The sequence below is a fragment of the Cynocephalus volans genome, chromosome 4 (genome assembly GCF_027409185.1).
Source record: "Cynocephalus volans isolate mCynVol1 chromosome 4, mCynVol1.pri, whole genome shotgun sequence".
Taxonomy (NCBI): Eukaryota; Metazoa; Chordata; class Mammalia; order Dermoptera; family Cynocephalidae; genus Cynocephalus; species Cynocephalus volans.
In genome coordinates, this window is record NC_084463.1 from 39,035,743 (window position 1) to 39,059,100 (window position 23,358).

The 23,358-nt window shown below is 42.6% G+C and overlaps 1 pseudogene; it reads right to left on the reverse strand.

Annotated features, from left to right (window-relative positions):
* LOC134376033 (55 kDa erythrocyte membrane protein-like) overlaps positions 1-22,528 on the reverse strand; it is a 36,818-nt pseudogene extending 14,290 nt beyond the window's left edge.
* Between the last annotated feature and the right edge of the window lie 830 nt (positions 22,529-23,358).

A 23,358-nucleotide genomic window follows, 5' to 3' on the forward strand; every position in this document is an offset into this window, starting at 1 on the left:
GCTTCTGCACAGCAAAGGAAACAATCAACAGAGTGAAATGACAACCTACAGAGTGGGAGAAAACTTTTACCAACTATGCAACTGACAAGGGATTAGTATCCATAATATATAAGGAACTTAAGCAATTACACAGTAAAAACCACAAATAACCCAATTAAAAATGGGCAAAGGAGCTGAATAGACATTTTTCAAAGGAAGATGTACAAATGGTTAACAGGTACATGAAAAAATGCTCAATCTCACTAGTCATCAGGGAAATGCAAATGAAAACCACACTGAGATATCACCTCATCCCAGTTAGACTGGCGATAATAAAAAAGATGGTGAATAACAAATGCTGGTGAGGGTGTGGAGAGAAGGGAACCCTCCTGCACTGTTGGTGGGACTGTAAATTAGTACAACCACTACAGAAAATAGTTTGGAGGTTTCTCAAACAACTACAGATAGATCTTACACATACCCAGAGGAATGGAAATCATCATGTTGAAGGGACACCTGCACTCCCATGCTGATCGCAGCTCTGTTTACGATAGTCAAGACACAGAAACAACATAAATGTCCATCGATGTATGACTGGATAAGGAAAATGTGGTATATATACACCATACTCTGCCATAAAAAAGAACGAAATTCTCCCACTTGCCACAACATGGATGAGCTTAGAGAAATTTATATTGAATGAAATAAGCAAAGCACAGAGGGATAAATACCACATGTGCTCATTCACAAGTGGGAGCTAAGAGAGAAAGAAGGAAGGAAAGAAAGACCACAGTGGTGCGTTCGACTTGCAGAAGGAAAGAACAGACCTAGAGATACAAGGTCGAGTGGGGGAAAGGGGATGGGGAGAGAGGAGGATAATTGGGTGGGGGACATGGGGTATAACTGCAATTTGTGGCAATGGGCATGTTGCCAGTATGGATCTGGCCATCACATCTTGGGCATGAGTGGTGACGATCAGATTTGTACCCAATGAATATTCATAACCAATAAAAAAGAAAATGAAGAGCAAACAAACAAACAAACAAACAAAAAACAGAAAAAGGCTTGATCAGATTCATGTTCAATTTTTTTGGCAAGACAATTTCAGAGGTACTGTGTGTTCTATCCGGAGGCATATACTGTCTGGTTGTCTTCTCTTTTTTGTGACGGTAGCAGCTCCTGCTGCTCAATGCTTACTCTATTAATTCATCAGGAGTTGCAAAATGGTGATACGCTACTTCTTTTGTCCTTTCTTCATTTATCAGCCAGAATATTTCTATAGAGAAACCTTCCCCCTCATTTACTAATTTAAAAACTTTCCCCCTAATTTACTGTCCCAGTGGTACAATTCACATGGATAAATGCATCATTCTTTCTCTTTATTTATCAGCTCTCAAAGGGATAAACTGGTTCCTTCACACACTCCAATTAGCTTATATAGAAATACCAGAGTTCTTCAAAAAGTTCATGGAAAGATTTGTATCATCTTTTAATTACATTTTTCCACAAACTTTTTGAAGTACACAAATCATCTGGGGCCCTTGTTAAAATGCAGATTCTGATTCAGGAGATCTAGGACAGAAGTTTAAGATTCTGCATTTCAACAAGTCCCAGCTGCTGCTGCTGCTGCTGCTATTGGTCCAGGGATAACTTTGGAGTAGCAAGAGCCTAGAAAGTATGTGGGTAGCAACAGCAGTGGTTCCCAAGGTGTGTTCCCTGGACCAGTAGCAACAGCATTCCCAGGACTTGTCAGAGATGCAAATCCTTGAGCCTCTCCCTCCCTGCCAGACCTACGGACTCAGAAACTCAGGGTGAGGCCCAGGCAGCTGTGGTTTAAGGAGCCCTCCAGGTGATTCTAATTCACACTAAAGTTTTGAGAACCACTGCTCTACAGCCTGCCCTGAAACAGGATTTCACCCTCATTCATTGTAGGCCTGCACTGAGCTCAGCCTTGTATTTCTATTTCTGGGTTCCTGCATATTCAAGTGGTGGGATAGCTCTCAAGCCTACAGTCAGGCCTCATATCTGATGGGGGCAAAAGAAGATAAAGTATGCACCGAATGCTGCCCAGAGGCTTTCTGATTTCTAACCTTGCCCTGAGTTGCATGGTTAAGTCCTCTAATTTGTTCTGTCCTCTGTTACTCTGTAGGGCCATCAAAAGCAGCTGGCCCACACCACAATCTTTGTGTGTGTTTCTGTTGTCATAGTAACCAGGTGCCATAGCCACTTGATCTTCCATCACTTTGTCCTCCAATTCTCCTCCATCCCATGACACATGGAATAACCCAAATGGCTATAATGCTACCGCATGCCGTGGGTTACCAGTGTACCATCTCCTGCAGCAACAAAGTTTTTTTCATGTGCTCAGCTATAAGCAGCCCAGTCTCAATCCCATCTTGAAGGTCTGTTTGCTGAGGCTACTTCCACTACTAATTACCATATTACTTGGGACCTGGAGTGGATTGAATCATGTCCCCCCAAAACTCAGTGAAGCTTGAAATATGTCCCCCGAGTTCTATGCATTAGAAACTTAGCCCCCACTGTGACTGCTGAGGGTGGGAAATCCTATTATGGTAACTGAAAGGTGGAGCCTTGAAGAGGTGATTGGACTGTAGGACCATGCAGTAGTGAGTGGATTAAAGATGGTGGTCAGGGGCCTGGCTCTGAGGGCTTTAAAAGAAGAGACAGGAGAGTCTGTCTGTCTCTCTCTGCTCCACCATTTTGCAATGCAATACCCAGCTGTCACTGAAGTCACCACCAGAGAAAGCCTTCGCCAGATGTGTTCCCTGGACTTTGGACTTCCCAGCCTCAGAACCAGTAAGCAATACATTTTGTTTTCTTACAAATCACCCAGTTCCATGTATTTTGTTATACGCAACAGAAATGGACTAATATTGGACCCCAGTAAGAAACAGACGGCAGATTCAAAAAGGTTGTTTAGGGGCCGAGCCAATGGCGCACTCAGGAGAGTGCAGCACTGGGAGCGCAGCGATGCTCCCACCACGGGTTCGGATCCTATATAGGGATGACCTGTGCACTCACTGGCTGAGTACCGGTCACGAAAAAGACAAAAAAAAAAAAAAAAAGAAAAAAAAGAAAAAAGGGTGTTTAAAGAGAGTTTAATGAAGGAACTTCACAAAGATGTGGGCTTCCTCAATGGATCCAGCAAGGGGGGTGTGAAACACCCCAGGATCAGCAACTCGGAGAAGCCATTACCACTGATAGGCCTAAAGGGGGTAGTTACCTGAACCCACTGAAAACTGTAGCTACAGGACAGAGTCTGGCCTTCAGCAAATGGGTCTGGCAGGACACTCTCTTCTCACCCTCTAATTTCTTGATGAACACACTGGAGCCCAACAGGCGCAGTCACTAGAGTCAGCCTGCTGACTGTCATTTCTTGTACCCAATGAAGATTAGCAGTGAGAAGAGCCCCCTCAATAAGGTACAAATACTTTGACAGAAAAATGAGGTATGCTAATACCAATGTGGGTTAACCCTTCATGAAGACAGTGGAAGATCTTCATCTAGCACAGAAAATACCTACCATTGCCTTCTGCAGCTGATCTACTGAGTGATTAGTCACATTTGTGCCATTGATTTCTAGGATCTCATCCCCTACATGAAGGGAGCCTGCCACAAAAGGAAAAAAAAATCAATCCACAAAAGAAAGTTCAAATAAGAGCTTTCAATATAACTCAAGATGTCATAGAAGGGAAAACATGACCTAGAGCATGGTATAAAACAGACTGTGTAAAATACTCAGAATCGAAAACATTCAACCATGAGAGATGGGAATGTCCTCTTGAATCCCTTGAGGGATGTGTCAAGGCAAGCGCTTGACAGTTCAATACTGCCTCATCCTTCTTGACCTCAGTAGTCCAACAGCAGAATAAAAGCCCCCCATCCTCAAATTCCTGTAACTAGAGAAGCTCCTGGTTCCAGGAGACTGACACACGTGTGCATACTAAAGGGATAACCAAGCAAGGCAGAGAACTCAGTATTCCTTGTTCACCAGCAAATTCAATATTTCTTTGTTGTTTAGCTAAAACCCCAAAATGCTATCACATTGTAAAGTTATGGAATGTTTACAATCTATGTTACGAGTATTCACGTCACCTTGGATACAAAAAAGTCTTAACTAAACAGGAAAGGGCAGGAGTTGGTGGGGTAGGAAAACTACCTGTTTTTGAGTTGCCATAATCCCAACATTAGGAAATGTCTCAGGCAGTGTTCAAAGTATGGAACAAAACAAGCAGCCAGATACAGCCTACTGTTGGCTGCCAAAAACATGCTGAATTTCCATGTATTATTGTGTTCTCTTGTTGCTCCCCCAAATAAGTTTTACTAAATGATGCATCTAAAAATTGATGGCATTTTAAAATTAAGGATATACAGCAGTTAACTGTAATTACAGTCAATCCTCGGTCTCCATGGTGGGGGGATTGGTCCCAGAACCTCCTGTGGATACCAAAATCTACAGATGCTCAGGTCACTGATATAAAATACCATAGAATTTGCATATAACCTATGTACATCCTCCCCTATACTTAAATCATCTCTAGATTACTTATAATGCTTAATGCAATGTAAATGCTATGCAAATAGTTGTTATACTGTACTGTTTAGGGAATAATGACAAGGGAAAAAAGTCTGTACATGTTCAACACAAATGCAAGGTTTTTTTTTCAAATATTTTTGATCTGTGGTTGGTTGAATCCATGAATGTGGAACCCATGGATAAGAAGGGCCAACTATATTTGTTGTATATATAATGTCTGTTTTCTCACTAAACTGTTAGCTACAGGAGGGTAGAGATGGTCTGTTTTCTTCAGTGCTGTATATTCAGTTAAATGCAATGGGTGGCATATAGTAACTGCTCAAATATGAACTAACTGGAAAAATATTGGTATAAAAACCTGCATAAGAAGTCTCCGAGGGAGAGATGGTCGCACTGGGCAATTCGTACTAAGATCTTATAATTCAATTATTCTAAAAAGCCAGTTATTAAGGCACACAAAAAATCTTGGCACACTCACAAAAATGCTATGAGTTTTGAGGATTACAGCATTAATCACCAAATAAAACACAACCTTGGACCCCCACAGAGTACCTTGTCTATGAAATCATGCCACCATGAAGAATTCTGGCCACTGCACAGGACTGTTTTTCATTCAGCTTCAGAGTGATTCCCTGAAATAAAGGCAATGCCACAGTAAGCTTTCTTTTAAGCTCTTTCTGAGGTTATACCTATAAAACAACTTAAGGTGATTTTTCAGGACAAATATTTTCTATCTATACCCTGGATAGTCCTCAATTAGAACAGGCATGAAGCCTGCTTTGCAGAGGAACTCGATGTGGGGACAAAGAGATACATTGTTGTAGGTGGCTGACTCCCTAACTGCATGAGCAGCCTTCTGTGTTTACTCTTGTGGGTCAGTGACTTGTGAGGTAGAAAGTAAGTGGTGGGTGACAATATGACAAGGGATTACAATGGGCTCCTCTGTGACCTTCTCAAACTGTATAAGTCACAGTTTCTGCACCTCCTGCCCCTTGCCCTGGGCAAGATTACCTGGCGCAGCAGACCCATTGGTGTACGTGTACTCAGTGACAGCATTCAACTGGTGTGACACACCCTGTCAAGTCAAAACAACAGAGCAACATATGAAATAAGGAGCAAAGACCCATGGCCAGTCCACAATATGCAATTCTAAAATCCAAAAGGCTCTGAAAACCCATAGTTATGAAATTTCATAAGTTTGGCATCAGATCTCATTTGAATTGATGTGAAGCTGTTTATAAGCCATATTTATCCAAGTTAATAGATGTTTATCTAGGTTGCTGCAGAAATATTAGTGTGTGTGATTTACAGGGTGCTCCCAGATCCTACTGAGGGTATTATATAATGTATATTAAAATTTTTAAAATTCTGAATCCTAAAGCACCTCAGGCTGCAAGGGTTTCTGGTACGGGGTTGTGTACCTGTAGGGGTGCGCACACACGTGCACACTGCATAGCAAAGATCCAGGGTGGGTCTAAATGATTTCATGATGGGAGGAGGCAGAAGGGGACAACTGCAGAGGGAGAAGGGAGCAGAGAAGACAGTGGCCATGCCTGTTCAAAACAATGAGCACCTCTCCAGTGACGGGCATGCTGGTAAGTGCAAGACTCAGTTGCTCTCTTCTCCTCTGCATTTCTTCAAGCCACCTGATGCTCTGGCCACACAGCAGTGAAGGGAACTCAGGGTAGCATCAGTCTCTCACAGACCATCTCTTAAGCTATAAAGAGCATCCGTCTAGAGAATCGAATGCTTAGGACAAGGCCCTGGACCATGATAACAATACTGGCCCAAACCAACTGACTATCTCTAGATGAGATTGCTGCTACCCCTCCAACCACCCCAAAATGACACTGCCACTGGGACCCCTTCCCCTAATCTTGAAGACAGCAAAGCTGGACAACTTACACTAGTTGACAGCAACACCTATCTATTAAAAATCTGAAGTCATTTAAGGCACTGTGGCAGGAGACAGACAAAAGATCCAGGTAACAGATTAGAAAGTGCAGAAACAGACCCACATACATATGGTCAGCTGATTTATGACAAAGATGACATTGCAGTGCAGTGGGGAAAGAATGGTCTGCACAATAAACAGTGCTGGGGCAATCAGGGAAGCACATGGAAAAAAGGAGTCTTGACCCCTACATCATTCTATACACAAAAACCAATCCCAGATGGATTGCAGATGCAAATGTGAGAGAGAAAGCCACCAAGGTTTGAGGAAAAAAAACAGGAGAATACCTCCATAACCTTAGAGTACATAAAAATGTCTTATATGTGACATAAAGATTGTAAATATAAAATAAAAACTAAAAAGATAAATACTTTAAAATTAAGAAGTCCTTATCAAAAAAATTCACTGAGGTATGCAAAGGTTTACTAGACAAGACACAGGGAGCAATAACAAAAACAAAGAATTGACTTCATCAAAACAAAAAAACTCATCAAGGATACATAAGAAACTGGAAAGGCATGGCACAGTCTGAGAGCAAAAATCTGCAATACTTACACCTGACAAAGGACTTGTATTCAGAACATATGAAGAACTCTTACAACTCAATCACATGACAAACAACTCAACGAAAAGATGGACAAAAGGTCTGAACAGACTCTTCACCAAATAAGACATATGAATATCCAATAAACATATGAAGAAGGTGCTCAGCATCACTATAATCAGGAAAATACAAATTAAAACCATAACAGAACACCACTACCCACGCACTAGGATGGCTAAAATGAAAAAGACAGATCATACCAAGTGCTGGAACGCTCATACACTGCTGGTGGGGATGCTGAATGGTGCAGCCACTGTGGAAGGCACTTTGGGAATTTTTTATATAAAGGTAAACACACACTTACCCTATGGCCCAGCAATCCCACTCAGGGATTCAGCCAATAGAAAAGTAAACATGGACCCACAGACAGACTTGTGCTCTAATGTTCGTAACAGCCAAAAAGTAGAAGCAACCCAGGTGTTCATCCGGAGAATGCATAAACCAAGTGCACTGCATCCATACAACAGACTACTACTCAACAGCGGAAAGGACCAAACTACCAACACATGCAACAGCATGGATGAATCTCAGAAACATTATGCTGAGTGAAAGGAGCCTTACGAAAAAGAGTACATACTGCACGATGCAATTTATATGAGGTTTTTGAACAAGCAAAAGTATTGCAACAGAATCAAAACAGTGGTTGCCTCTGATGGGATGGGAATGAGATGGTGTGGGAAGGGGCATGAAACAACTTTCTGGGATGCTGGTAATGTTCTATATCGTGATAGGGGTTGTGTTTGTTAAAACTCATCCAACGGTACATTTAAGATTTGAGCATTTCACTGTATATAAATTTCACCTCAAAATGAAAAAAAAAAACATAAACAAATATTGAACTCTAGACTACGCTATGCATGTTGAAGCTTTTAGGGGTGACATGCTCTGATATCTGCAACTTATTTTAAAATGCCAGAAAAAAAACCCCCAAAAAGTGGTGGGTAGATGGATGATTTTTGGATAAATATGTGATAAAGCAAACATAGAAACGTGTTAATTGTAGAAGCTAGGAGATGTGGCTATATGAGTATTACTATAAAATTATTTCATCTTTTCAGTAAGTTTGAAATTTTTCAAAGAAAATATTGGGGGGAAATGGCATTAAGAGAGTGAAAGGGCAAGCCATGCAACGGGGAACTGGAACTCTCAGACTCAATCTCTACCAAAGTTGCCACATGATATACGCCCACATGCACCAAAAGACATGGACAGCAACGTCACTGCAGCATTCTTTTAAAAAAAATATTATAAAACTTAGGTGCGACTGAGCAGCTAGGCCTCGCCACCACCGGAACCCATCCCCAGACCAGCCAAGTGAGCGCCGACCAGAGAGGAACCCCACCAGAGAGGCCCAAGAGCTGCAGAGACCATGGGCCCCACAGCGCCAGTACACAACCTAGCAGGAAGGTCTTGCCACCACCAGACTCCATCCACAGCCAGGCTGAGTGCATGCCGAACAGAGAGGCACCCTGCTGGAGAGGCCCGAGTCCCACTGAAACAAAGGGCCCTGTGGTGCCAGTGTGCAACCAAGCAGGTAGGCCTCGCCATCGCCAGACCCCATCCCAAGCCTGGCCGAGTGCATGCCGACCAGAGAGCTTCCCCCCCAGAGAGGCCCAAGTCCCATAGACACCACATGCCCCATGGCATCAACATGTGACCTAGCAGGAAGGTCTCACCACCACCAAACCCCACCCCAGCCCAGCCAAGTGTGCACCAACCACAGAGTTGCCTCCCCAGAGAGGCCCATGACCTGCGGTGACCATGCCCCCAAGGTGCCAGTGGGCGACCGAGCAGGCACTGAGGCAGCGGTGCCGAACTGGCAGCCCAGGCAGGATCCTAGCCAGACAATAGTGTCGAACCAGTGGACCATGAAATCCCTTGCCACAATGACTAAACATCAAAGGAAAGATACCAAAAATATGAAAAATCAAGAAAGTACACCACCAAAGAGTAATAACTCTCAAGCGCTACATCCTATAGAACAAGAAGACCTTGAAATATCTGACAAGGAATTTCTAGTGATAATTCTATGGAAATTAAATGAGATACAAGAAAACTCAGCTAGACACACGATGAAATGAGGGAAAGTATACAGGACCTGAAAGAAGAAATGTACAAGGAAATCAATGCCCTCAAAAAGAATGTAGCATTGCTTGCCAAGCTGAAGAATTCTTTCAATGAAATAAAAAACACAACAGAGAATTTAACCACCAGGCTTTCAGAAGGAGAAGAGAGAACTTCTGACCTTGAAAATGGGATCTTTGAAATAACACAGGCAGACAAAAACAAAAAAAGAAAAAAGAATTAAAAACATTGAAGAAAATCTAAGAGAGATATCAGACAACCTTAAGCACTCAAATATCCGAGTCATGGGTATTCCAGAAGGGGAGGAAAAAGGAGATTGCATTGAAAACATATTCAACAAAATAGTGGCAGAAAACTTCCAGGTATAGGAAAAGACACAGGTCTTCAGATTCAGGAAGCTCAAAGATTCCCAACTGTATTCAACCCAAAAAAGTCTCCTGCAAGACATGTTATAGTCAAATTGGCAAAACTCAAAGACAAAGAGGGAATCTTAAAAGCAGAAAGAGAAAAGCGTCAAATAACCTATAAGGGAGCCCCAATCAGACCAACATCAGACTTTTCATCACAAACCCTAAAAGCCAGAAAGGAATGGGATGATATATTCAAAATACTAAAAAACAGAGATTGCCAGCCAAGAATACCCTACCCCACAAAGCTATCCTTCTGAAATGAAGGGCAAATAGTATATTTCTCAGACAAACAAAAACTGTGGGAGTTCACTACCACATGACTACCCTTACAAGAAATTCTCAAGGGAGCACTGGGTTTGGTATCTGAAAAATAACTATCACTGCCATAAAACTCAAGAAAAATCAAAACCCACTAGTAAAATAAAAATGGCAACAATGAAGAGAAAAAAAAGGTTATCTACAACCCAAGGAACCAACAAATACAGAAGACAAACAGTAAATCAGAAAGAAAGGAACAAAAGACACTTAAGACATCCAAACAAAAACAAATAAAATGCTAGGAGTAAATCAACACCTTTCAACGACAACTCTTAATGTAAAAGGATTAAATTCCCCAATCCAAAGACACAGACTGACTGGATTAAAAAGGAGAACCCAACCGTATGCTGCCTTCAAGAGACCCACCTCACCCTTAAAGACTCACATAGACTAAAAGTGAAAGGATGGAAAAAGATTTACCATGCAAACAGAAATGAAAAACGAGCTGGAGTAGCTATCCTTATACCTGATAAAATACACCTTAAACTAAAAAGCATAAAAAGAGATAATGAGGGCCACTACATAATGATTAAAGGATTCATCCATCAAGAAGACCTAACAATCATAAATATATACGCACCCAATGTCAGAGCAGCCAGATTTATAAAGCAAACTCTATTAGACCTAAAGAAATACATAGACACTAATACCATAATAGCAGGGGATGTGAACACCCCACTATCAATATTGGACACATCATCTAGGAAAAGAATCAGCAGAGAAACACAAGATCTAAACAATACTCTAGACCAATTGGACTCGGTGGATATCTACAGAACATTCTATCCAACAACCTCAGAATATTCATTCTTCTCAACAGCACATAGATCATTCTCCAGGATGGATCACATGTTAGGTCACAAATCAAGTTCAACAAATTTTTTAAAAATGGAATTATCCCATGTATTTTTTCAGACCACAATGGATTAAAATTAGAAATCAATAACAAACAAAATTCTGAAAACTATACAAACACATGGAAATTAAACAGCATTCTCCTTAATGACATATGGGTCCAAAAGAAATCAAACAGTAAGTCAAAAAATTTCCTGAAACTAATGAAAACAATAATACATCATACCAAAACCTGTGGGATACTGCAAAAGCAGAACTAAGGGGGAAATTTATTGCATTAAATGCTTACTTCAGAGGAATGGAAAGATGGCAAGTGAACAACCTAATACTTTACCTTAAGGAACCAGAAAAACAAGAACAATCCAAACCAAAGTTAGCAGATGGAAAGAAATCATTAAGATCAGAGCAGAACTTAAGGTAATTCAAACCCCAAAAACAACACAAAAGGTCAATGAATCAGAAAGTTGGTTTTTTGAAAAGATAAATAAAATTGACAAATCATTAGCACGGCTAACTAAAAAAAGAAGAGGAAAGACCCAAATAACAAAAATTAGAAATGAAGAAAGTGATATTACAACTGATACATCTGAAATACAAGGAATCATTCGAGACTACTATAAACAACTATATGCCAGCAAATTTGAAAATCTGGAGGAAACGGATAAATTTCTGGACACACACAAACTACCAAAACTGAGCCAAAACGATGTAGAAAATCTGAACAGACCAATAGCAATAAAAGAGATTGAAGCTGTTATCAGAAGGCTCCCAATAAAGAAAAGCCCAGGACCAGATGGATTCACAGCAGTATTCTACCAAACATTCAAGGAGGAATCAACACCAATTCTCTACAAACTATTCCAAAAGATTGAAACAGAGACAATTCTCCCAAACTCATCCTATGAAGCCATCATCACCCTGATACCAAAAACAGGTAAAGATACAACAGAAAAAGAAAACTACAGGCCAATATCTTTGATGAATATGGATGAAAAAATCCTCAATAAAATACTACCTAACAGAATACAGCAATGCATATGCAAAATTATACACTATGATCAAGTGGGATTCATGCCAGGGATGCAAGGGTGGTTCAACATATGCAAATCAATAAATGTGATACACCATATCAATAAAATCAAACACAAGGATCATCTCTATAGATGCTGAAAAAGCATCTGATAAAATTCAACACTCGTTCATGATAAAGACTCTCTACAAGTTAGGTAGAGACGGAAAGTATCTGAACATAATTGAAGTCTTATATGATAAACCCACTGCCAGTGTCATCCTGAATGGGGAAAAGCTTTTCCCTTAAGAACAGGAACTAGACAAGGATACCCACTCTCAACACTACCTGACTTTAAGCTATACTACAAAGCTATAATAACCAAAATAGTATGGTACTGGCATAAAAACAGACACACTGATCAATGGAATAGAATAGAGAATCCAGAAATCAAGCCACACACCTACAGCCATCTGATCTTTAAGAAAAGAACCAAGCCTATACACTGGGGAAGAGACTGCCTCTTCAGGAAATGGTGCTGGGATAACTGGATATCCATATGCAGGAGAATGAAGCTAGACTCATACCTCTCTCCATATACTAATATCAACTCAAAATGGATTAAAAAATTAAATATACACCCTGAAGCAATAAAACTTCTTAAAGAAAACACTTCAGGAAGTAGGACTGGGCACAGACTTCATGAATACGACTCCAAAAGCATGGGCAACCAAAGGAAAAATAAACAAATGGGATTATATCCAACTAAAAAGCTTCTGCACAGCAAAGAAAACAATTAAAAGACTTAAAAGACAACCAACAGAGTGGGAGAAAATATTTGCAAAATATACACTTGACAAAGGATTAATATACAGAACATACAGGGAACTTTACAACTTTACAACAAAAAGAAGTAACCCAATTAAAAAATGGGCAAAAGAGCTAAATAGGCATTTCTCAAAGGAAGATATACAAATGGCCAACAGAGACATGTGAAAATGCTCAACATCAGTCAGCATTTGGGAAATGCAAATGAAAACCACACTGAGATACCATCTCACCCCAGTTAGGATGGCTAATATCCCAAAGACTGTGAATGATAAATGCTGATGAGGTTGTGGAGAAAACGGAACTCTCATACATTGTTGGTGGGACTGCAAAATGGTGCAGCCTTTATGGAAAATGGTATGGAGGTTCCTCAAACAATTGCAGACAGATCTACCATATGACCCAGCTATCCCACTGTTGGGAATATACGCAGAGGAATGGAATCATCGAGTCGAAGGTATACCTGCTCTCCAGTGTTCATTGCATCACTCTTTACAATAGTTAAGAGTTGGAACCAGCCCAAATTTCTATCATCAGATGAGTGGATACAGAAAATCTGGTACATCTACACAATGGAATACTACTCAGCTATAATAACAAATGAAATACTGCCATTTGCAACAACATGGATGGACCTAGAGAGAATTATATTAAGTGAAACTAGTCAGACACAGAAAGAGAAATATCACATGTTCTCACTTATTTGTGGGAGCTAAAAATAAATAAATAAATTCACAAAAAATCCTGGGGGGGAGGGAAGAAGATACAACAATTACAATTCCTTGAATTTGATACAACAGGTGAACAGAAAGGAGATTGTTGCGGGGGAGGGGGAGAGGCAGGAGGGAGGGAGGTTTCGGTAATGGGCCACAATAATCAACCACATTGTATATTGACAAAATAAAATAAAATAAAATAAGAGAAAAGAAAAAGAAAATATAAAATTTAATTTTTGAACCACTTGAGAGTATTCTGATGAGATCATGCTCCTTTCTTCTGTGTGTTTTCTAAGAACAAGAACATTCTCAAAACTGAAAATTTAACATTGATGCAGTACTATCATCTGGTCCTCAGTTCATATTTAAATGTCATCAACTGTCCCAATAATGTCCTTTACAGCTATGTATTTTCCCGCAGACTGGGATCCAATCTAGGATCAAGCAGTTTTCACATGTTTTTAGTCTCCCTTACTTTGGAAAATTTCCACCAACTTTCTTTGTCTTTTATGACCTTGACATTTTTGATGAGGACAGAACTACTGTTTTACAGATATCTCTCAATTTGGGTATGTCTGATGTGATTAGATTGAGGTTATGCATTTTTGATAGGAATCTCACAGAAGTGGTAGCTTGCCTTTCTCAGAGCAACACTACTGTTGTAAAAGCCCAAACCTAGAAACAGCCCTAAAATCCATCAACAGAAGGATAGACAAACTGTTGTACAGCTGTCCAATGGATGCCACACACCAGTGGGAGTGAACAGCAACTGCTACAGGGAAACACGGATGGATCTCACAGATGATCTCTCCCCTCTCCTCTAGACACTCCCTCTCAGTCTCCTTTGCTGGTTCTGCCTCATCTGACTGATCTATTAATGCTAAAGTAGCCCAAGGCTTGGGGTAAGAGCTGTCACAGTGTGGAAGGCTGAGTGGAAACCTCTGGAAATGCTCCTCACCCACCCCTGATCAAAAACAGTATGGCCAGCTGCAGGAGGAGGAACAGGCCTGAGCTCGGTGTATGGAAGGGTCAGTTGGATATTTGAGTACAAGCTGAAAACAGATGGCAGCTACATTCTAGCCACACCCAAGGGTGACCCTCGAAGAAAGTGGGGAGGAAAACTCTTCCCAATAGGCAGACTATGAGGAATGTGCCTTATCATCCACTTTGTGGGCAAGGAGAAGTGGCCCTAGGAGGGAACATACAAATTCCTGGGCAGTGTCCAGTGGCCAAGCCAAGGGCCTAGAGGGAAAAGGACTAGAAGATGATGGGAGACGAGATCTGGGGTAGAGGCTTGTGAGTAGATGTATGACTCATAACATAAGGGGTGCTCTTTACAAAATAATATAAAATGATATTTTAATTTTACTTTACTGCATCCTTTCTAAGGAAAATTCTGATAAGATGCAGAGGTTGGAAGTAGTGTTAGTTATTGTGTGACCTCAAATGAGGGAAGAACTGAGAAAGAGAAACTGCCTGTTCTAGAAATTAGAACTTCAAAGAGCTCACATGACATGAAGTCATATGGTATTGTTGTTATAACAAATTGTCTAAGATAGGGTTGTATTTAGAAAATTGACCTGTGATACCTGGGAGCACAGAACTTCACATAATGACAAGGTATTCTACAGTACATGGTTCAGTGATGCAGTTAACACTGCATCTGTATGGGGAGACAGATTGTGTCCATGAAAAGGAGGTTCTAAGGGTAATCTTGTAGGTATATTGTTAAGTGAAAAGAACAATGTGAGGAAGGGCATGCTAGCAGCAGCATAAACAGTGGAAAATGAATATATGCATATTTGCTTATAAATGCATAAACTATTTTTGGAAGGAGATGTAAAGAAACAGTGGTTACTTCTAGGGAGGGGAGTTGGGTGACACAGGATAGGTTAAGAAGGAAATTGTTTTCACTGTATATCCACTTATAACTTTCAAATTATATACTATGTGCTTGCATTACTTTAATAAAAGAAATTAGTAAAAGAAAACAGCGCAGGTTACAAAGGTGCATACCTTTTAATGGAAATCTACACTCTGTCTGGGTTTGAGTCCTAGCCCTTTTAGTACCAGCTGGGTAACTTTGGGCAAGTTTCTTGACCTCCCTGTGCTTCAGTTTCCTCACCTGTAAAATGCAGATAGTAACAGAATGACCTTATAGGATTGTGCTGGGGCAAGTGCTTAACACAATACGCAGCAGCACTCAGCAAACGTGGGCTGTTGTTCTCCAGATGCTACACAACTCTCTGTAGCGAGTGCTGAGATAGACTTAGAATCCTGAAAGATGTTGCTAAAGAATATGTTCAGCATTCAAAATTTCATGCATCCCTTCATTTTTATATTCCAATAATTAATTTCTATTCATAGAAATGAAATCCTATTATTCCTGAAAGCTCTACAAAACACAATGCTTTCTATACTGGCGAGATGGAATGTTCCTAAGTGATGGTGATTCAGGATCAAGTTGGCAGCCTGAGTACTCCTGTGGATCTCCTTCCCCCTCACCCTCGACCCTGTTTAAATGAGAGTAAAGGAGGGAGGGAAATAGAAACCCTAAAAAAAAAAGAACAAAATATTAAGACGTCATCAGGGATGAGAGATTTCAATAACTTTCCAGAAGACAGAATGATGATGGTGGAAAGCTCATTGATCATGGAGAGGTGAGACAGCTACAGCCTAGAATATGCAGAGGAGGAATCAGCTGCAAAACACAGGCTTGGTCTCAGAAATCCCTGAATGAAGTGGGGCTTGGGGTTGAAATACACACAGAAAAGGTGCTACAGGTCTCTTTTGAGGAAGGAAGAAGGAAGAAGGGCCAGGACAGTGGCATGTCCCAGAGCCTCCCCAGTGGACATCTGTTCTTGTTTCATTGGCCAGAACTGTAGAACACGGCTGTCCCAAGCTGCAAAAGGGGCTGGGAAAATAAGAATTTAGTCAGACATCTTGCCATCCCAAATGAGATTATGGATCTGTAAGTGAAAAGTGGGATGTTGGGCTGGCAACCAGTTATAATAATACAAAAACCATTTACTGATTTTCACTTTTTAGATCCCACCTATGGACAGTCATGAAAGAATTATAGTAAAAGAACAGACTGTAAATGTCAGCACCATGACTGTATTCAGGTACACATATACATGGTAGAAGCCGAGAGGTAAAAAGAGGAGAAAAGAAATGAAGGGAACAGTCCACTAATCTTGTCCCCTTACAAAGTGGGGACTCAAGAGATAGTATCTTTCATTGGTTGGGCAATAAATGAAGGAATAAATGTACAAATTAAAGTTCCAGTGTAAAAATATACCACATTTTCCTTATCCAGTCATCCATCAATGGACATTTAGGTTGGTTCCAACTCTTGGCTATTGTAAATAGAGCTGCGATGAACATGGGAGTGCAGGCATCCCTTCAACATGATGATTTCCACTCTTTTGGGTATACACTCAGTAGTGGGATTGCTGGATCGTATGGCAGTTCTATCTTTAGTTGTCTGAGAAACCTCCATACTGTTGTCCGTAATGGCTGCACTAATTTACAGTCATACCCACAGTATAGGAGGGTGCCCCTTTCTCCGTATCCTCACCAGCATTTGTTATTCTCAGTCGTTTTAATACTGGCCAGATGAACTGGGGGGAGATGATATCTCAGTGTGGTTTTGATCTGCATTTCCCAGATGCTTAGTGATGTTGAGCATTTTTTCATGTGTCTGTTGGCCATTCTTATATCTCCCTTTGAGCAATGCCTATTCAGCTCTTTGCCTATTTTTTAATCAGGTTATTTGTTTTTTGTTTTTGGGTTTTTTTTTCACTATTAAGTTGTTTCAGTTCTTGTACATTCTGGTTATTAATCCTCTGTCAAATGTAATACTACCCTGCCATAAAAAAGAATAAAATACTGTCATTCACAGCCACACAGATTAATTTATAGAAAATTATGTTAAGTGAAATAAGCCAGGCATAGAAAGAGAAATACTGCATGTCCTCAGTTATATGGAGGAGATAAAATAAAGAAATAAACAAATAAAAAAGAGAAAGATACAACAATAACAAAAATATGTTGAACTTTCAAGAGAACAGAATAGAACTGAGGTTACCACAGGTGGGAAAGGAGGAGAGAAATGAGGGTAAAGGAGGAGTTGGTAAAGGGCCACGAAAATCGATTACATTGTGTAATGAATATGCTAATTGTCCTGATTTGAACATTGTATAATGAAGAATATACTAACTGTCCTGATTTGAGCATCGCATATTGCACACAGGTATTGATATTCAATGCTGCACCCCACAGATATGTACAATCAACTACGTTCCAATAAAAAACAAATAAATTTGTAAAATAATAATAAAGTTACAAGGGTAATCAACAAGGCAGAAGTTGCAAACTGATGGCCCACAAATCTGTTTTATTTTGAACAAGTATCTTTGTTTTGTTTAGTAAAAATTGGGAGACTCCAACTTCTTTATAAAATCTCAAAAGATTGGGCCCTGCTCTATGGGTAGTCCCAGCTCTCACGTTTCCTACTGCTGCCTGGTCCAGAGGTCAGCACTGGATGCCACTGCCCTGTACCTGGGCTGTATTAGTCCATTGTGTCTTGCTATAACAGAACACCTGAGACTGGGTAATTTATAAAGAAAGGAGGTTTAATTGGCTTATGATTCTGGGAGAGCTGCATCTGGTGCAGGCCTCAGGTTGCTTCTACTCATGGTGGAAAGTGGCAGGCAGCCAGCAGGTACAAGCAGATCACATGGCAGAGGACTGGATAGAGAGTGGGGAGGAGCGGGAGTCTTTTAAAAAACCAGCTCCCACGGGAACTAATACAGTGAGAACTCACTCATTACTCCTACCCCCCCAGGGAGAGCACTAATCCATTCTTGAGGGATCCAACCCTGTGATTCAAAGAGCTTCCAATACTGCCACACTGGGGATCAAATTTCCACATGAGTTCTGGGAAGACAAAATTTGGTGTACGTACACAATGAAATACTATTCGGCCTTAGAAAAGAACAAAACTCTGTCATTTCCAACAACTGGGATGCAACTAGAAGACATTACGCTGAATGATGCAAGCCAGGGACAGAAAGACATGCTGCATGATTTCACTTGAATGTGGAAACTGGAAAGGTCAGACTCATGGAACTAGAGACCAGAATGATGGTTAGCAGAGCCTGGGAGCTGCGGGCGGGGGGGAAGGAAGAACAAGGACGAAGGGAAGTTTGACCAATGGGTACAAAGTTTCACTCTGGAGAAATAAGGTCTGGTGATCTATGACACAGCAAGGTGACTATAGTTAATAATAATGTATATTTCAGAATTACCAAAAGAGTGGATTTTCAGTGCTCTTACCACAGGGGAGGAAGTATGTGAGGTCACGAGTGTGTTACTTGCCTAACTTGCTCACTGCACAATGTACACATGTATGCAATTATCACATGGTGCCCCATAAACATATGCAGTTGCGAGCTGTCAATAAAAAGTAAAAATTCAAGTCCAATAAAAAGAAACACAGTGCAGCGCTGGCATAAAGTGTACATCAGAGGAACAGAACTGACGGCCTAAAAGCAAGCTCATGCAGCTATGACAACTGGATTTTCACAAGTGCTTTGTGACCACAACAAATGGTGCTGAGACAATTGAATAGCCACATGGAAAGAAATGAAATCGAGCCCTTTTCTAACCCCATACCCAAAAGTGAACACCAAACATGTCACAGAGCTAACTGTAAGAATGCTACAACACTCGAGAAACACAGGAACAAACCTTTGTGATGCCAGATTTGGTGGTGGTCTCTTAGGTAAGATGCCGAAAACACAAGAACCCATATAAAGAAAGAGTAAACGGGATATATCATGCAACGTAAAACTGCTGTGCTTTACAGGAAACCACTGAGAAAATGAAAAGACATCAGGCTGCACAGGAAAAATACATTTTCAATTCATAGATTAAGAACAAGACTATAGAAAGAGCTCCTAAATGACAGTAAGCCCAATTTTTAAAAAAGTGGTCAGAGGAAGAGTCAGCCAGTTCACACTGTTGGTTAGAGGGTGGTGCTCTCATACCAAGAGCAAGGGTTAGGATCCCCACACAGGCCAGCCGCCAGTAACAAAAAAACCACAAACCTGTTCAGATAATTCAAATAAGCATTTCTCTAAGTGACAGATAGGAAAGGCCAATAAGCACCGAAGAAGATATTCATCGTCACCAGCAAGGAAATGGCTATCAATACCACAGTGAGATAATACGTGGCACACTTTACAAGGGCTATAAATCAAAAAGACAGTCAAGACAAGGTATTGACAAGGCTATAGAGATAGCACAACCCTCATATATTGAGGGAGAGACTGGAAAATGCTACAGACTGCCAGGAAACCAGGTCGATAGTTTTTCAAAATGTGACATGTAAACTTACTACGTGGCCCAGCAATCCTACCGCTGGGGACCTACGAACGAAAACTGAAAATCTGTCCACACAAAAGTTTATATATGAACGCTCCGATCAGCCTCACTTACACTAGTCAAACAGTAAAAACCACACAGAACGCCAAGGAACAATACTGAAACCTGCAAGAGAGGGGCGCACACACACACACACACACGCACACTCACACACACACAATCACACACACACACACACACACACACACACACACACACACACACACTCACACACTCACATAAAGTCCTAATACAGATTTCAGTAAATTCTTCAACAGAAATCTCCCAGTCCAGGAGAGAAAGAGATGTTCTCCTCAAACAAAAAATTTAACAACAACAAAAACAACAACAAAGCCTTTCAGACAAGAGCACTGTATGGACAAGAGTATCCTTCAAACAGGGAGAGAGACAATCCTCTCCCAGACAGACGAAGGCCGAGAGGATTCCCTACAGCAGACCGCTCTCCCAAAGCGCTGCACAGGGCTCTTCCATCTCAACGATGACGCTCACATGCCCCAGCACAACGTCTGCAGGGACGAAAGTCAGCAGTCATGGAAGGAGAAAAACAAAGAACACACTCAACCTGCAAGGAAGACGACAAAACTGCTCCCGCCATGCCCTGCTGGCCTTGTCCCCACTGCCCTCGCAATCGCAGTGGCGGCGATGGCTCACCAGGCCCGGGAACGGAGGACACGGCCCCGTGACCAGGAGGCCACAGCACAGCTGCACCTGCTACTCCGTTCTGGCCCCCACACCGCCCCCCGCCGGCTGCTCCCACAGCAGCCCTGGGACAAGGCCACCGGCGCGCTGGGGCCGTTGGACGGACGGTCGGATGGACGGACAGACGGGCGGACGGACGGCGGAGCAGCGCTGGGCTCCTGCGGAGGGGAGGAGGGCGCCCCAGCCTCCTGTCTCTGCCAGCGCCGGGCACCCCGCCCGCCGTCTGCATCCCTCCCCGCTGGCCTCTGCCCCCACTCCCGAAATCAGGACTCGGGGGACCCTCCTAAGACCCCCCGCGGCGCGACGACGCTACTCCCCTGCCTCGCTCGGGAGCCACAGCCCCCTCACGTGGGCCCTACCTGCTCCGCCGCGCCGCTCCTCTCGCCGGTCTCCTCCGTCGTCCACCGCTGCCGCTGCCGCCGCTGCGTCGTCCAGCGCTCCGGTGCACACGGGGACCGAGCAGGCTCTGGTGCGCCCGCCGGCCCGGCCGCGTCTGGGAGACGTGCGCGCTCCCCGCATCTCAAGGCCGCCTCAGGGGGAGGACTCGACACCCCAGACTGGGCGGGGTCGGGACAAGGGTGGGGGGAGGTGGAAGTGGCGGGAACACAGGGGTGAATGCCCGCAGGGGGGTGGGGACTAATTAGATACATCCTTGTGGACCCCAGCCTGGGCTCCACAACCATGCCCTCTCCTATTCTCTACACACTTGCCATCAAGGATCCCCCGAATCCATTGGCCAGAACACCCCACAGAAGCAAATACTTAGGCCTAAACAAAATCAACTCCCGACTGGCACTTTGACAAGCTGGGAAATGTCAGGTGACTACCGTGACCCAGCAATTGTACTGCTGGAGACACACGCAGGAGAACTGAAAACATATGTCCCCACAGAAGTTTGTACATGAACGCTCAGATCAGTGTCACCTACACTAGCCAAAGAGTCAAACCACACAAATCACAAAGAAAGAACACTGAAACGCATGGAGACAGAAACACACACATGCACAGACACACACACACACACACACACACACACACACACACGCACACATACTCAAAAGGGTCCAAATACAGGTTTCAGCAAATATATGAACAGAAACCTCACAGTCCAGGAAAGAATGGGATGTTGCAAAGTTTAGAAGCAGCAGAAGGAAAGACTTCCCTATCAAGAGGACTGTACCCAAACAAGGATCCTTCAAACACGGACAGCAAAAGTCCTTTCCTAGGCTAACAAAAGCTGAGAGAATTCACAAATGTCTACGGAGAACTCTTCCAAGTACAAGAAGATACTAACAGGGAACCGCAAAAGGAAGGATAAAAACGCAGTGACAACACAGAAGACCATCGACCCACTCCTGAGAAAAGCGCTCCCGGCCTGGACCTCCCGCGGCCGCGTCTCCCGCCACCCTGCACTTGCACTTACACGTGCACACGTGCACACTTGCACGCTGGCCCCTGCCCCCCCCCTGCTCCCCTGGCCCCAGGACCCGGAGGCCACAGCCTTGCCTTGCCGCCGCCGCAGCCGCTTATCCGGCCTGGCTCCCGGCACCGCCTGCCAGCCGGCCGCTCCCACAACAGCCCTAGCACGAGGCGAGCCCGGCGCGCAGGGGGGACGGATGGCGGGACAGCGCTGGGCTCCTCCTGAGTAGGGCAGGAGGGCGCCCCGATGTCACCGCCCTGCCGGAGCTGGGCACCTCGCCGCCGTCTGCTTTCGGCCGCCCCGCCCCTCCCCCACTCGCGGCTTCGGGGGACCCTCCCGAGGCACCCCGCGCCTCCCTCCTCTCTCACTCCGACACTGCGCCCCTGCCCTGCCTCTTTGGGGACCCACAGCCCCCTCCTGGGGGCCTTACCTGCTCCGCCGAGCCGCTTCCCTCGCAGTCCTCCCGGTTCCGGTGCGCTGCGGTGCCGCCCCCTCCTCCCAGACATCCGGGCTCCCCGCGTCTGGTCCAAGGGGCGGGGTGGAGGCCCACAGTGGGCGGGGCCAGGCAGGTGCAGTGTGGGCTGCCAGGTTGAGGGGGGGTTGGGCGCAAATGCCCTCGGGGCAGTAGGGACCAATGTGACATATTGCTCTGGATATATATTTAGTTATTTAGTTTTTTTTATTTTTTTTAAATTTTATTTTGTCGACATACAATGTGTTTGATTATTGTGGCCAATTCCCGAATCCTCAAAGCCCCTAAATAAATTAAGTAGGAGAGAATATCATGAACAACTTTACGTCAACAAATTAGATCAATTAAATGTACAAATTATATAAATATAGAAGTTAAATCAAATAGAAATGGAAATTTGGATATACCGACAACAGGTAAAATCATTAAATTAAAAATTAAAAATCTTTCCACAAAGAAAAGCCAAGGCTCAAATACGTTTACTTGGGAAATGCATCAAGCATTTAAAAAGAAGAAATTTTAAAAATAATGTTTGTGTTACAACATAGCACAAATAAACTGTATACACACCCAAGTGTTCTCGTGTGAACTGAACAAGACCGCATTTTGCTTATTGTACTCGAGAAATCTCAAAATCATTAATGAGAGTTCTATATCCTAAAGTATGATTCCATACATACTGCAAAGTCCTACTCCACTGCAAAACAATCACAGCCTGCCTAAAAAAAAAATATTGCATATCTTAATGTCAGGTAATATAAATATCTAAGTTTACCTTCTCAAAGCCAAAAAATGTGAACAAAATTTATTTTGTAGACTGCTAGTTACATGAAAAATGTTAATAACACTGACATAGCTACAAAAGAAAATAACTTTTTTAAAAAGATAAACATACAAAAGTCCCATAAATTTCCATTCATTTTGAAAATTAAAAACACATTTCTAAGTAGCTCATGGGTCAAATAAGCAATTATAATATAGGTTAAAAATTGACTAGATTT